Source organism: Equus przewalskii, unplaced genomic scaffold, assembly GCF_037783145.1.
Source record: "Equus przewalskii isolate Varuska unplaced genomic scaffold, EquPr2 ChrUn-13, whole genome shotgun sequence".
Lineage (NCBI taxonomy): Eukaryota > Metazoa > Chordata > Mammalia > Perissodactyla > Equidae > Equus > Equus przewalskii.
In genome coordinates, this window is record NW_027228750.1 from 6,255,437 (window position 1) to 6,270,265 (window position 14,829).

The 14,829-nt window shown below is 45.5% G+C and overlaps 2 long non-coding RNA genes across 6 annotated transcripts in view; one reads left to right on the top strand and one right to left on the bottom strand.

Annotated features, from left to right (window-relative positions):
• LOC139081624 (uncharacterized) overlaps positions 1 to 8,773 on the bottom strand; it is a 28,325-nt gene extending 19,552 nt beyond the window's left edge. For 2 of the 4 annotated variants that reach the window (XR_011536773.1, XR_011536772.1), the window contains exon 1: positions 7,366 to 7,816. This is a non-coding gene — a long non-coding RNA (uncharacterized lncRNA). The other 2 variants (XR_011536771.1, XR_011536770.1) reach the window with 2 other exon arrangements.
• On the top strand, positions 8,728 to 14,312 carry LOC103562090 (uncharacterized). Of its 2 annotated transcripts, none has more exons than XR_011536774.1 (2): positions 8,728 to 8,935; positions 12,814 to 14,312. It is a non-coding gene; the product is annotated as an uncharacterized lncRNA (long non-coding RNA). The 2 variants fall into 2 exon arrangements; XR_547619.2 differs by having other exon boundaries at positions 8,786 to 8,920.
• The last annotated feature ends 517 nt before the right edge of the window (positions 14,313 to 14,829 follow it).

The following is a 14,829-nucleotide window of genomic DNA, read 5'->3' on the forward strand; positions in this document are numbered from 1 at the left end:
CAACAGGGATTCACCAGTTAATTGGCTGTTTCTATGATTGTCATTCACTTAGGCACTCTTCTTTATCCTTTTTACTACAAAATGCTTCTTTTAAAATTGTTTGCTTTCCTACAGATCCTGAAGAAAAATGGGCAACACTAAAATCTTCAGAATTTGTTAAAGAGAGGCAAATCTATCTGGGGAGATGGTGTGTGTTGTGGCATTTGGGATGTTGCTGTGAATAGAGCCTAGAGGAGCTGGGACTGGCGTCCCGGGTTATATATTATATAAAGGAGCTGGACGAGTTTCAAGTCTCAGAACCAGTTGCGCCGGTCGAGGGAGTTTCTTTTTATTTCTCACCACTCAGTTAAACAGGTGAATAGTTTACTTGGAATTGTTGGGAAAGTTTAGCAAGCTGAAGCTTAGGTTTCATGGCTCTACCATCCTTTCAGCTAGGCGCCAGACCCCCCGAACAGATCCAAGGCAACAGAACTGAGCAAGAGGTCTGCTCTCAGTTCAATTTTATACCTGGGCTGCCAATGGTTTTTCAACTTGGCTGGCTTACGACATAAAAAAATAATGGGGAACCACAGCTAAAATCAATGTATCGTGTTTGTGCGTCTGCCTGCCATAGGTTGTGTCATGGTATTGGATTTTGGTGGTCACCTCATTGCTTAGCATCAAACTGCTGTCCAACCTTCTTCCAAACTGACCCAGAGCCTCCCTCCCTTCCCTCTTCAGTAGAAAGTTCTGCTGTAATTCTGAGTGTGCCTCTTCAGAGTGCTTTGTAATATATACATATATATATGTATATTTTATGAGAGTCTGGCCATTCAGAAATCCTAATTGGTTCCTAAGAGATGAGATGATTCCTTTGGCTTCTACAGCCTCTACATTTCTGCAAACCATCCTCCATTTACCAAATGAACACACCAGTCCAGGAGCCAAGTAGAGATCTGTTCCAGGCCCTCTCTACTTAAAGAAGAAAAGATTGCTAGATGTTGTGAATTGAAAAGGAAGTCTGAGGGTTAAATTTCAATAAGAGTCTCTTTTAACTCAGGAATTCATCCCAGTGATAGGCAAGGTCAATGGATTAGAGTAATACCTTGCAAATATGTAGTGTGTGCCCTGTGATTCAGTTGACATTTTCCCTCCCTTTGCTACTCAGAGTAGAGAAAAGGAGCATTTAAAAATCCCAATGACCAGATGGCTCCCCAGATCCATTAAATCTCTATCTTTGGGGAAGCTTCTGCTTTTGTTTTTCACTTCAACTCCCCAGGTGATTCCAATGTGCTACAAGGTCAAGAACCACCACCCTACTGGAAGGACCAATGGGCTGGGAATAAAATGATTAACTTTCCAAATCCTGCTTTTGCCATTGATGAGTTTTTTGGCCTATAAAATTATAGGTGATCCTATTCTAAGATTGAATCCTAAAATTTTATGATTCTCTTTCAACTGGTCTCTCTCCTGGAAACAAAGAGGATATCAGGGCCAGCTGTTTTTCCATAACACCTGGAATGTCTCTAAAGCTGTCTATGGTGTAAAAAGATCTGTCTAATCAGGTCAGCATGTTGGTGAGTCTAGATTGCCTCACCAGGCTTAAGTAAACAAGAAGAGTGGTTTACAAAGGAAAAGAGTGTAGTTTACAAGCTACATGGAGTTTCTGATACTTATGGGCCTACCAACTGGTTTCAAATGAGTAGTGGAATTTTCTTAATGCATATTTAAGTCCTCTAGCCATGCTGGTTTCCAATTCCTCTGATATTCAGTTAATTGGAAATATACACGTCCCAAGAATGCCTTAAAATAAAAATGGATCTGGCTCTTTCCCCCACTGGGGGAAATTTAAATACTTAGGAAGCTAAGGAGGCTTTGTTATCCAAAATATGCATTTTTGCCTGGACTGGACTTTAATTAGATGTTACTGTAGTTGCCTAAATGGATAGAGAGAAGCTTTAACTCTTGAACTAAGGCATAATTAGTTGGGCATAAAAGAACTCTAAAGGGATACTAATTGCCTTTAAAAAGATAAATTGAATAGAACTAGAGAAGCAGAAAATTACCTTTGTTGAGAATCATCTTGGTTGTTTAAGAAAGGGAGGTCTTGTTGAAATTGGAACAACTAAATGAGCATGGCTGAGAGGAGGCCCTTACCCCTTTCTCCGGCAAATATAAATCCCAAAGGCAGAAACTTTAGCTTGAATGCCGCCCAGCTAAGGCAAGGCTGTCTTTCCACACTCTGGTAACCTGCATGCATACCTTAAACTCATGCCAGCAATTGTTTTGACATCTTATAGCAAGGATTCCCAATGTTATTTGTAAATGTTATCTCAAAGGGTGCGTCATGAAACTGTCTCAATAAAGACAATTCAAATGCAGTTTAATTTTTAAAATGAACCTTCGGGGCAGAGGCGAGGCGGTGTTCCTCTCTGTGACCTCCACAGCTCTTTAGGGAGCTTTAGACGTAGGCTGAGTTCAGTGTGTGTAGGAACTGTTGCATTTATTGTTCTATGAGTCAAGCAAAATCAGACTAAATGTGGTGTGTCACAGGTACACAAACACTGGCCTAAAGGTGACTCCAAAGATGGTCTTTCGAGGAGGAGGCATTTAGAAAAATCATCCTTCCTGAGCCCAGAAAATCTTATAGAAGGCAGAGGATTTACTCACCACTACATGCAAATGGTCCTTGGTTTTTCTCTCATATAACTGAGCACACAAAATAGCAAAATTTGGAAATATTTATTTAATAAAATCCACTGGGGGCCACTGGCCACTTGTCTGCCCTCATCTTCCGCAATCTCTCAACAGCATTTGCATAGTTAGACAGTCCTGCCTTGTCATTCTCCTCTCTGGGCTTCTCCTCCTACCTCACAGCTTTCCTTTTTTCCAGTCTCCTTTGCTGGCCCTTGGCTCACTGCCTGAAAAATGCTTGAAAGTCCTGAGCTTGGTCCTGGGCCCACATCTTCTCTCCATCACATCCCCCTTGGCGACAACATCCATGGCCAAGGCTTTAAATACCACCCCTACGCTGAGACTGCCCTCATCAATATCTTCAGCTCAGACTTGCCCCTGAGCTGCACACTTACACATCCAACTGTCTGCCCAATATTTCCACTTGGGTGTCTAACAGGCATCTGAATCCTTGACTCCTGCCCTTCCTATGTTCTCGGTTAAGAAAAGTGAGACCACCTAGTTGCTCACACGGAAACCTAGTAGTCATCCTCAATTCCCTTTCCCTCCTCCCCACATCTAATCCATCAGTGAGTTCCGTTCCTAATATATTCCTAATCCTCCCCCTCATCCCCACGTCCACGTTCACCATCCTTTCCCGCCCGGATGACTGTAACAGCCTCCTGGCTGAGCTCCCTGCTTTTGCTCACGCTCCCCTGCAACGCGTTCTCCACACAGCAGCCAGAGTGAACTTCTCAAAATGTAAATCGCTCATGTTAATCACCTGATTAAAACCCTGCACTGTTATCCCAGGAATGCAAGGCTATCTGGTTCTGTAAAACACCATATTAACAGATTAAAGGAGAAAAACTGCATGATCATCTCAGCTGACGCAGAGAAAGCCTTCAATAAAATTCAATTATTTTCATGACAAAAACTCTTGGCAAATTAGAAATAGAAGAGAACTTCCTTAATCTGATAAAATGTGCATGTATTGAAATACTGAAGCAAACATAATCATATTTAATGGTCAAACTTTAAAACCATTTCCACTGGAGTAAGAAAGAAAAAAGATGTATTGCTTCAAGTAAGCGTTGTCTTGGAGATCCTAGACAAGGTAAAAATTCATTTCAATAAATATTTATCAAGTGCCCATTATGTGCCAGGAGCAGTTCTAGGCTCTTAAGATTCACCAATGAATAAAACAGACAAACACAACTCTGGGCATATACTGTAGAGAAGGAAGGCAGAAAATAAACAATAGATATTGTTACTGGCTGAACTGTGTCCCCCCTCAGATTCACATTTTGAAGCCCTAATCCCCAGTACTTTAGAATGTGACTATATTTAGCAATAAGGTCTTTACAGTGGTGATTATGTTAAAATAAGGGTTATGGTGGGCCCTAGTCCAATCTGACTGGTGTCCTTATCGAAAGAGGAAATTTGGACGCACAAGAGACGCCAGGGATGGATGGCCTAGGGGAAAGCCCATGCGAGGACACAGAGAGAGACACTATTTGCAGGCCAAGGAGAGAGACCTTGGGAGAAATCGAACCTGCCAGCACCTTGATCTTGGACTTCTAACCTCCAGAATGTGAGAAAATAAACTTCTACTGTTTAAGCCACTCAGTCTATGGCACTTTGTTATGGCAGTCCTAGCAAACTGATACAGATATAATCAAATAATTATACAGTATGTTAGAAAGTGACAAAATACTATTTCTTTAAAAAAAGCAGAAGAGGGGCTGGCCCCGTGGCCGAGTGGTTAGGTTCGCGCGCTCCGCTGCAGGCGGCCCAGTGTTTCGTTGGTTCGAATCCTGGGCGCGGACATGGCACTGCTCGTCAAACCACGCTGAGGCAGTGTCCCACATGCCACAACTAGAAGGACCCACAACGAAGAATATACAACTATGTACCGGGGGGCTTTGGGGAGAAAAAGGAAAAAATAAAATAAAAAAAAAAAAAGCAGAAGAGATCAAGGGTACTTGGAAGGAGGGGTTAAATTGGGTGTTCAGAGTAGGCCACACTGAGAAGGAAAGATAAGACGTATGAGAACAGGAAAGGAAGAGGTTGGAGGGTGGGGAGCGAGCTAGACATGGTACATAGAGAGCTTTAATTTTATCAGTAATGGTTTGTTCCTTGTGCTCGGTGGTGGGTTCATTACTTTATTATCTCTACCCTTTGGTTTGCTTGTCCTATTTCATCACAATTATTTAAAAAATATTGGATTCGAGAGGTTACTGGTCGTTGGCTGTTTATTGTGACAGAAGTGCAGTGAGAGAGGGTGAGCTAAGCCAGCAGGGGGCGATGGAGTGGGTATGCAGACACCAGCCATAGGGGCGCAGGGGACTCTCAGGATGTTCTGACTGATTGAGTGTGGGAGGTGAAAAAGGGGAGGGTGTTGCGGATATTGCTGGCCACTGCTCGGGCGGGTGGAGGAAGGTGGTGCCATTACCAGGACACAGGAAAGGAGCAGGTATAGGAGTGAGGGGCTGGCGGTGGCACCCTGAGCTCAGTCTTGGACAAGTTGTTTTTGAAGTGCTGGTTGATGTTCAATGGCAGAAAAAGAGGACGGCGATGAAGACTGTCACATCTATGGTTCTATAATGCTCAGACTCAATTCTTGAGGGTAGCCTGCTTTCTGGTCAGACCCCAAGGGCAGGACCGCCAGATCAGGTTGAAATCACACTTCCCTGTAGCTCCTTGGTGCTCAGGCGCTGCTCACATCCTGGATTCCCTGCTCAGAACCTCTGGAGACCAGCCTCTCCCCCAGGCCCAGCCCAGCCAAATTCACAAACTGTTCAGGGAGTGTTAGTGTTGGGGACCATCCCAGAGATCAGCTAGTCAACAGCATCCTCCTTCTTTTTAATAAATATTTAAATTTTAGAACAGATTTAGATTTATGGAAAAGTTGAAAAGATAGTACAGTTTCCATATCCTCATACCAGCTTCCTCTATTATTATCTTACATTAGTGCCTTTGTCACAATTAATGAACCAATATTGATATGTGATTATTAACTGAAGTCCACACCTTATTCAGATTTCCTTAGTTTTTACCTCCTGTCCTTTTCTTTATTCCAGGATCCTATCCAGGGTATCCCATTGTGTTTAGACATCATGTCTCCTTTGTGTCCCCTTGACTGTGACAGTTTCTCAGACTTTCCCTGTTTTGGATGACCTTGAAGATTTTTAGGAGTGCTGGTCAGGTACTTTGTAGAAGTCCCTCAGTTGGGATTGGTCTAAAGTCCCCCACACACACATTTTTTAAGTAGCAGAGATTGCCTCCCTTCCCGTCAAACAAAAGGAGGGAACAGCTCTGGTTAAAGCCTGAGGTGATGGAAGTAAGCCTCAGGGCATCTCTGCAGAATTCTGCAGGGCTCTGGGAAACCCATCTAGAACAATCCCTCATTTATGGACCAGGAAGCAGCTCTGCCCAGCCTCCATCCCCTTTTCTGGGCAGGATCTCCCCCATCACCCACTCACTTCAGTTGTATGCATCCCCTTCCCACATGAACATCCTGTCCCACAGGGATCTACCACCAGACAATCTCTCTTATTGTTCTGACCCTTCCCCCTACACACACTTGAATTTGTCATTGCTGAGCAAATGTATTTACAATCAGATCCTTTAGCTCAGCCACATGGGTCAGTGGGTCAACAACCACTTTAAGAAGTTAGCTAGGACAACACATTTAAAGTCTTGTTCCACCATTTCAAGGGCCTACAAACACTCTGAGAACAAACCATGGGCCCAAGTGAGGAATCCCTGACACAGGGCAACATGTGGAATATATACACTTACTATGGACTGAATGTTTTAGCCCTGCCAAAGTTCATATGTTGAAATCCTAACCTCCCATGTGATGGTATTGGGAGGTAGGGCCTTTGGGAGGTGACTAGGGCGTGAGGGTGGAGCCCTCATGAATGGGATTAGTGCCCTTCTAAAAGAAATCTCAGACAGCTCTCTAGCCCTCTTCCTGCCATGTGAGGATACAGCAAGTTGGCAGTCTGCAACCCAAAAGAGGGTCCAGGGCCCTCACAACCGTTCTGGCATCCTGATCTCAGATTTCCAGCCTCCAGAACTGTGAGAAATAAATTTCTCTTCTCTATAAACCACCCAGTCTATGGTACTTTGTTATAGCCGCCTGAACTGACTAAGACAACACTTTACTACACGAAATGAGAGGTGACAGTTCTCACCAATACCTTTAGATAAGCGGGCACACTCCAAATACGCAGGTTTGTCAACACCTAGGCCCTGGTGGCCAGCAGACCTAATCTAATCCCAGCTTGGCCTCTTACGGTGCTTCCCCTTCGTAGGTCCTCTGAGCTCCCTCTCATACTCTGTAAAATGGACATAATACCTGACTCAGAGGTTGTGGTGAGTATTGAGTGAAACCAAGCCCAGGACAGTCCGTGTCTAGTCAATCTCAATAGATCTTGGTATTACTATTATTACTATTATTATTATTATCATGATTGCTGCTGCTATTGTTGCTGTTCTCAGGCATTAACAGCACAGGCTGCTCCTTTATTCCTGTGCCATTCTCACTCACCAGCAGACCATGGGAGGAACACCACCTAGATCTAACACTTTTCTCAGATCTGTACTATTTGAGGCAATGATCAAAGGGGAGCATTTCCAAGCTGGCTAAAGCCCAGGAAGCAGCTCAAAACTCAAAATAACCCTTTAAGACAAGGGGGCACTTACGGCTTCCTCTGGATCGCCTCGGCCGGAGATGGGTGCTCTCAGGAAAGCTCGCAGCTTGTTCTGCCACTAAGTCATGTTTTTCAAACTTCAGGTTGCAGCCCATTAGTGGATATTGAAATCAATTTAGTGGTCATGACAGGCCAAAAAAGAAAAAGAAAGAATAGACTGGACCAGGATAGAAAACATTAGAGGACCTCATTTGTAGAAAGTGTAATATTTTTTCAGGAAATTAATTTTGTTTGCATGCGTGTGTGCGTGCATGTGTGCCCATGTGTGTGTCTACTGGGTCTTGCTGTAAAATGTCTTTCTATGGTCAGCAGTCAAAAAATTTGTGAGCCACTACTCTAAGGTGTGTGGGAGAATGAGGTCTGGGGACTGTTTATTAAGCCCACCCCAGGGAACAAAAGAGAAAGGGGAGATTTTATGACCAGGAGAGTCAGGGATAGGGGCAGGGACTGTACCTGGAAGGTGCTGGATCCTTAGTCACTCCACCGCAAGCCCCACCCACAACTCAAGCTATTATATTATCCTTTTCTGGCTCCTTTTAGGGATTAGCAGTTTGAAAAAATAAACACCAATTCTTAAACAGTAGGGCTTGTGTGTTTTTCTGCGGGGGCAGCAAGGAGATGGAGGGGACCGTGTTCTGTAGCTGGTGCTGTGGGGGCCAAACCCAAGGGCTGGAGGGGGAGGTGGCAGCGCTAAGGAGACCAGGACAACTGCAGCAAGAGTGCCTGGGCCTGACAGAGGCCGTCTGATCCAGCCCGCTCCTCCGCTTCAGCGGCTTCTCCTGCCCTCAAGGCAGAGTCAGAACACTGGGCGCCTCACAAGGCCCTTCATCTTCCGGGCCCTCAGTATCCCTCCAGCATTTCTCGTCACTCCGTCCAAGGACTCTGGAGTCCAGACATCCTGAATTATTTGCAGTTCCCAGACCATTATGTGTCCTCTTTCTTCCGGCTTCAAATGTTTTCCTCTTTCCTTGGAACATCCGTGGGGCCTTGTCCTTCAGGCCTCATCTTAGAGGTCACTTTCTCCTGCAAACACCAGGCCCGGTTGTGTCTCTGTGGTGTGGCTCCCAGGGTGTGCATTTCTGTGAGTAGTTGCCTGCCTCCCTCTAAGACTGAGCTCCCAGGGCAGGAGCGGGGTCCTGTTCACAGCTGTGTTCTCACTGTCTGCCACAGCACCGGGGACGCCGAGTGATGCCCAATCCATTTTTATTAAATGAACAGGTAGAGAAGAAAAGGGTGAGCACTGTCCTGAGGCCAAATCCCTGTTTGCTCTGGCAGGAATTTCCAGGAATCTGATCCATGAGGGGGTCGGGGAGTAACAGGAAGGGCAAGTCCAAGGGCAGATGTGAGTCAGAAAAGCTGAGAGACAACATCAAGTCAGAAGCTGGCGCTGCCCAGCCAGGAGGGTGGGGCCCGGAAGGCGCTGCAGAACAGGTTGTGGCCGTTCCTCTGCCTTTTATTGCTCTGGCTGTGCGTGGGCTGTGATGGCCCAGCTCCTGTCCCCTGGGCACCTTAAAGGAACTTCAGGACCTCTGACTCCAGGTTCAAAGGTGGGAAAGTACAAGGTGTGTGTGGGGTGTGGGAAAGAGAGCAGTGACTGGAGAAGTCTCACGGCAGAGACCAGATGGAGAAGGGGCAGAGGGGCAGGTGTCGGGAGCCACCTGGGAGTTGTGGGGCAGGTTTTATCCGAGGTCACAGGAGACCACAGAAGGGGAGGGGCTACAACCACTGCTCCCTATGGTTGTTTGCAAACTTTGGTATGTTTTGCTAAGAAGAAGACTTTCCAGACTCTCACAAATGTTGTGACCACAAACAGTCACAAACAAAGGCTGTGCTGGAAGCTTTGGGCAGGTTTTGGGAAGACTGCTCTGGCGCGGTGTGCCGGGAGAAGAGAGTTTCACTGGTTTCCCCGGTGGAAAACATGTTCCATGGCAAGATCGTGTGTAAATATTTGAGATCTGACATTTGGTTCTTTAATAAGATTGGCTGCCTCTCCACATCCGAGTTAGAATTCTTATTTGCTAATAGAGGTAGCCCCAACATGATTTACATGCCTGTTTCATTCACAGGGACCAGCTGTCCAGCTGTGCGCTCTCAGCTGTCTCTAGAAGGGATAGTCTTTCCTTTGTTCCTGACCCCACAGCTAACCTTGACCCTGCCTGGGGCTCCCAGCCTTAGGTCCTGCTTCTCATCTCATTCTAGGCTGGTCCAAGGCTGGGTCATTTATTTGTTCATTCAACAGATGTTTTTTTGCGTGCTATGTGCTAAGCATTGTGCCAGGTAGTGAATAAGTCCTGCTCTTGACTTCACGTAAACCACAGTGTGGTGAGAAAGCTGGCTGGGAGGTCAGGTAATTACAGCACGCGATGAAGGGAATGAGTGTGGGGTTCCACTCCAGCACTGCGGAGGGGGACTAGCTGGCCTCGGTCATCTGAGGCAGGACTAACGACAGCAAGGGTGGAGGGAAAACTGCCAAGGTGAAGCCTCATGTTCTTTCTAAAACAAACTAGCCCCATCGGTGAGTATGCAGATGAGTCTCACCTCAGTCCTCTGTATAGTCTAAGACCAATCACTATTGACTTTTGCATTTTTCTCCCCTTTTTCTTATAGGTTCTAGGAGGTAGGGGGAGAAAGAAGCTGGCCTAAGGAGAAACTCAAAATGTGTTATTAACGTAGTCAAGTTCATTGCCTTTGAGAATGAGGCCATTTGCCCTCCTTTATCCCAGGGCTATCCAGCTGGCAGATGCCTCTTCTCCCACACACACCTCTGCTGACGTCTGTGCCTGGATCTCCTGGGCAGAGGTCTTTTGATAAGGCACCCCTCAGGTGCAGGGGCAGTCCTGGGGGTGATGGCAAGGCAGGCTGCCCTTCCCTTTTCTATTCTGTCCCTTGGTTCTCCACCTACCACCGCGACTGCACCAATGGTTTTTGGTGTGTCAGACTTTGTCTGAATGGTTGGGGATAAAGGGCAGGAATTGTGACATCAGAGGGAAAAACTTCAAACTGTTCATTTCATCTGATTCTCCTCCTGACCCAAGAGTAAGGCATCAGAGAAGTTCAACCCTGCATAAGTGTCCACAGGGACACTTGCTCTCCTAGCCTCATTTCCTCCCCCTTCCAGGCCCACAGTACAATTAGCCACCGTCCCTTTTAGGGAGTCCCTTTCCCTACCCACAGAGTGGGTTTCACCCCAGAACGCATCCTTCTCCTCTCTCTAGATGGACATTGTAATTCCTGGTGATATACTTGGTCCCTCTATACTAATACTAGCACAGGGATGGAGGTGCAGCTGCAGGGGATAGGTGGTGGGTATGGACCTTAGCAGACAGCCCCCACTGGGTCTGAGAGCTCCTGTCCAGTGGCTGGTTCAGACAAGGATTCTTCCTGCTCATTCATTGGGTAACCATCTTTCAGATACAAATACATCTCCTAAAGACAAACTTTAATTCTCAGAAATGGTATGGTCTAGATCCACATTAAGGGAGGCAATCATTGCTCTAAGTGCAACATAATCTGCACAGATCCCTACCCACAATGGATACAGCAATTTCGGGTAGAACAGTGTCCTTCCCTGTGCTGCTCCTCTGCCCTCAACCTGGCTTCTAGGCAGTGCCTCTCGGCCTACAGAAATCAAAATACACTTTGCTATATTATATAATAATATTCAACCTGCTGTAGAAGACAAGAAAAACAAATAGGGTGGATGCAACTCATAAGAAGTCTTAAGCAGACATAGAAAGCAAATAGCTTGTGAACTATGAGCAAACTCATGTGTTAAAAACAGATAGTAAATTAGTAATCCGTAAACATGGAATGAAGAAGAGTGTTCTTTATAGAAAGAAAGGGATGGAAAGACCAAGTCATAAGGTACAAAGCATGTCACCTCCAGGTTGATAGCTAAATCATCCCCCAATTGGCCAATTTGAAGACCCCCATATGGTCCCACTTTGGCCTCCTACATGCTCTACCCTAGAAATGCAGATGAAACCCATGGCCGTAGAGCAGGCTGATCAGCTAGAAGCTTCTATTGTCCAAGTGTCCTTTCCTTGTCCCCATGTCTCTGATAGAGTCTGAGTATGTTGGCTCCAGCCTGAGGCCCATGTCCAACCTTGTATTAGTCAGGGTTCTCCAAAGAAACAGAACCAATAGAGTGTGTGTGTGTTTATGTATACACATCTATCTAGATGAATATAATATGCATATATGATATATGTATATATGTATATGTATAAATGATATATGTATCTATATATACATCTATCTATCGAGAGAGAGAGAGATTTACTTTAAAGAACTGGCTTACATGATTATGGAGGCTAGCAAGTCCAAAATCTGCAGGGTAGGCCGGCAGGCTGGAGACCCGGGCAAAAGTTGCAGTTTGAGTCAGAAGGCAGTCTGCTGGCAGCGTTCCCCCTCTCTCAGGGGAGGTCAGTCTTTCTTAAGGCCTTTAACTGATTGGATGAGGTCCATCCACGTTATGGAGTACAATCGGCTTTACTCAGAGTCTACTGATTTAAATGTTAATCCCATCCAAATGAAATACCTTCACGGAAATAGCTGCAATAGTCTTTGACCAAATATCTGGGTACCGTGGCCTAGCTAAGTTGACACATACAATTAACTACCACAAACCTCAACTCTGGTTCTTGTAACCTCCCCATCATCAGGCAAGGCTGATGTAGCTGAGAAAGAGACAGAAGTCACACAACACAGGATCAGATGGTGTGGCCCTTCCACCCAACTTGTACCCTACCCTAAGTGTGTTAACCTGCCTCATTTCTTTCCCCTTGCTTCTTGTAAGTTTTAAATGGATTTAATAAACCATGCTATTGGAGCATCTTAATTTGATCTGTGAGCCTTTCTCTTCCATGAACCCTGGGATAGCTTACCTGGTAGTGGACTTGGAGGGTACCATTGCATAAAGTAATTTCTCACTCTACAATGCCAAAGACCCGGTATCAGCTTTGCAAGGACACTTTTCTGTACCTTAGGCCACATTCATTCTTATTCTCTGTGGGCAGTGGGATGGGAATGGAGGTAATGAGGATAAAAACCCTCCACCCCATCACCAGGTTAATGGGTCTCACTCTTCTACTTACAACTATCCATAAATATTTGACTTTGTTTTTCAGGAACTGGAAGACTAGGGAGAAACTGTGAAATTACCTTCTGTCTTACAGTAGTTGGTTATTAGGAAGGACAGAAACATTTGTCAGAGGCGCTGATGAAAACCAGAAAATACAAGCAGAAGTCCCCAAATCTGTCCTCTCCCCACCTCCTCCTACAGCAGCTCCAACTTCCGGCCATTACGGAGGTCACCTCCAGGCTGGAAAGGGAGTCTCTGCTCTCTCGATGTGTACAGGGTGTACACAGGAGCAGGGAGTGGCACGGGCAGGGGCTAAGCTCCTTAAAAGCAGTGACTGGTTTTTCTTTGAATCCCCAGCACCTGCATCCTGCCTGGTACGTTACAGCTGCTCAGGGAAAGACTACTGAATTGAAGAGGAGTTGGAGGGAGAGTCTGCTGACTGGCCTGCGATGAGAGGAGATCTGCTTCTGACATCCCCTGTTGGAAACCGGAATGCAGCTTTCCCTAGAAGCGTGTTACACATGGTGATTCTGTGCTTCAGGACTTGGGGTGTGGCACTGAAGGAGTTAAGTAGGCTTTTGTCAACTGATCTGGGGACATAGCCAGCATATATAACACAATTTTCTTATGGGATATGCATTGTAAGTTTCAACTAATACTTTGAGAATTGACTTACTTATAGATAGAGAACTGCCTGTACATGTCACTCCCATTGCCTGCCAACCCTAAATTCAAACATGTCCGTATACTGGTGAGTGTATGGAGAAGGGTTCAGTTTCACCCACTCTGTGTCTCCCTCCACCCGAGGTGCACACAGCGATTTCACACTGCATCCTGCACCTTGTAGCTTAGATGCCATAACACCCCAGGGCGGAAACTGTTCCTTGTTTTCACACCTTCTTCTCAATGTACACTCTCAGCCCCTAGTCAATTGTGAATGCAAGGAATAGAGTAATCACCACATCCTTGCTTAGGTGGGACTCATTTTCCACTCACACCTTCTCCCTGGAAAGAGGGAGGGAGAGATTGTGAAGGGTGGGTGGTGGGGAAGAGTGTGTACAGCTGTGCTCATGGCCCCCTGACCCCCGGCACACCCACTTGTTCTCAAGCAGAGTGAGCTAGGACATTAATATCCTCTTCCGACCTTTGACTGAAATTATTCTGCCTGACTTAATCCTCCAGTATTAGCGGTAGAAGAGGGGTTTCTGCCTTTCAGACTGAATGTTGTTAACAGGGAAAAGACTCAGTTTACTAGCACCTAAGTGTCTTGAATGGATGGAACATGCCAAATGATGGTGAGCTGCAGCGGTTCTTACAGCATACGCCTGAGCAAGCCTTTGAAGGAGGAGCAGCCTGGGAAACAGACTCTGGAGAAGATTTTTGCAGCTCCACACATTCAGTTACATCAGAGGTTCTCAGCTGGGGATGATTTTGGCCCCTAGAGGACATTTGGCAATGTTTGGAGACATTTTTGGTTTTCACGAACTGGGTGGGGAGGGGTAGAGGCCCGAGATGTTGCTAAACATCCTGCAATGTGCAGAACAGCCCTTCACAATAAAGAATTACCTGGCCCAAAATGTCAATGATGCCAAGATTGAGAAACTCGAAGTTAGATGGATATATCTGGTCTGTCAACATGATGATATTACCTAGAGAAACATCTAGACACTATTAGCAAACGTCATATTTGTAAAATTTAAGCTGTATATAAAGGCAGATGACTTTCTTCTGAGTTTATTTCCTTATCATGGGCTGACTGTTCAGGTTTTTATACCATAATTTAAGAATTTTTGTTTTCCTTAAAGTTTGGTCTCTCACTGTTAACCATTTTTCACAAATAAATCAAGTGTTTATTACTCTGGGCAAGTAATTATTGAGGGAACAGAAGAAACTATAAAGTGCATTGAGATGAAGTGGCTAGCTCATTCATCAATGAAGCGACTGTGGCAGATTGTACTTTATGAAAATGAGTGCATCATGTCTCCCATCCTACATACTTTTTATGACTTTGGCATTCCCCCGTCAGGATGTTCCCTCTAGTTGATTCTGGGAGGGTTTATGACTATGACACAAGTTACACTATGTGACTTTTGAAGCTAGGTGATAAAAAAAAATGCAGCTTTCTCTTGGTTCTCTGCGAAACCAGCTACCATGCTGTGAGGAAGCCCGAGCAGCCACATATGTAAATGTTCTGGCCAACAGCTCCAGTCAAGGAGTTGAGGTCCCAGCAGACAGCCAGCATTAATCATCTGACATGTGAGTGAGCAAGTCTTTCGATGGTTTCTGCCCTCAGCAATTGAATCACACTCAGTCTTTGACTCTTCTTAACTAAGGCCCCAGACTTTGTGGAACACAGACCAGCTGTCCCCATCG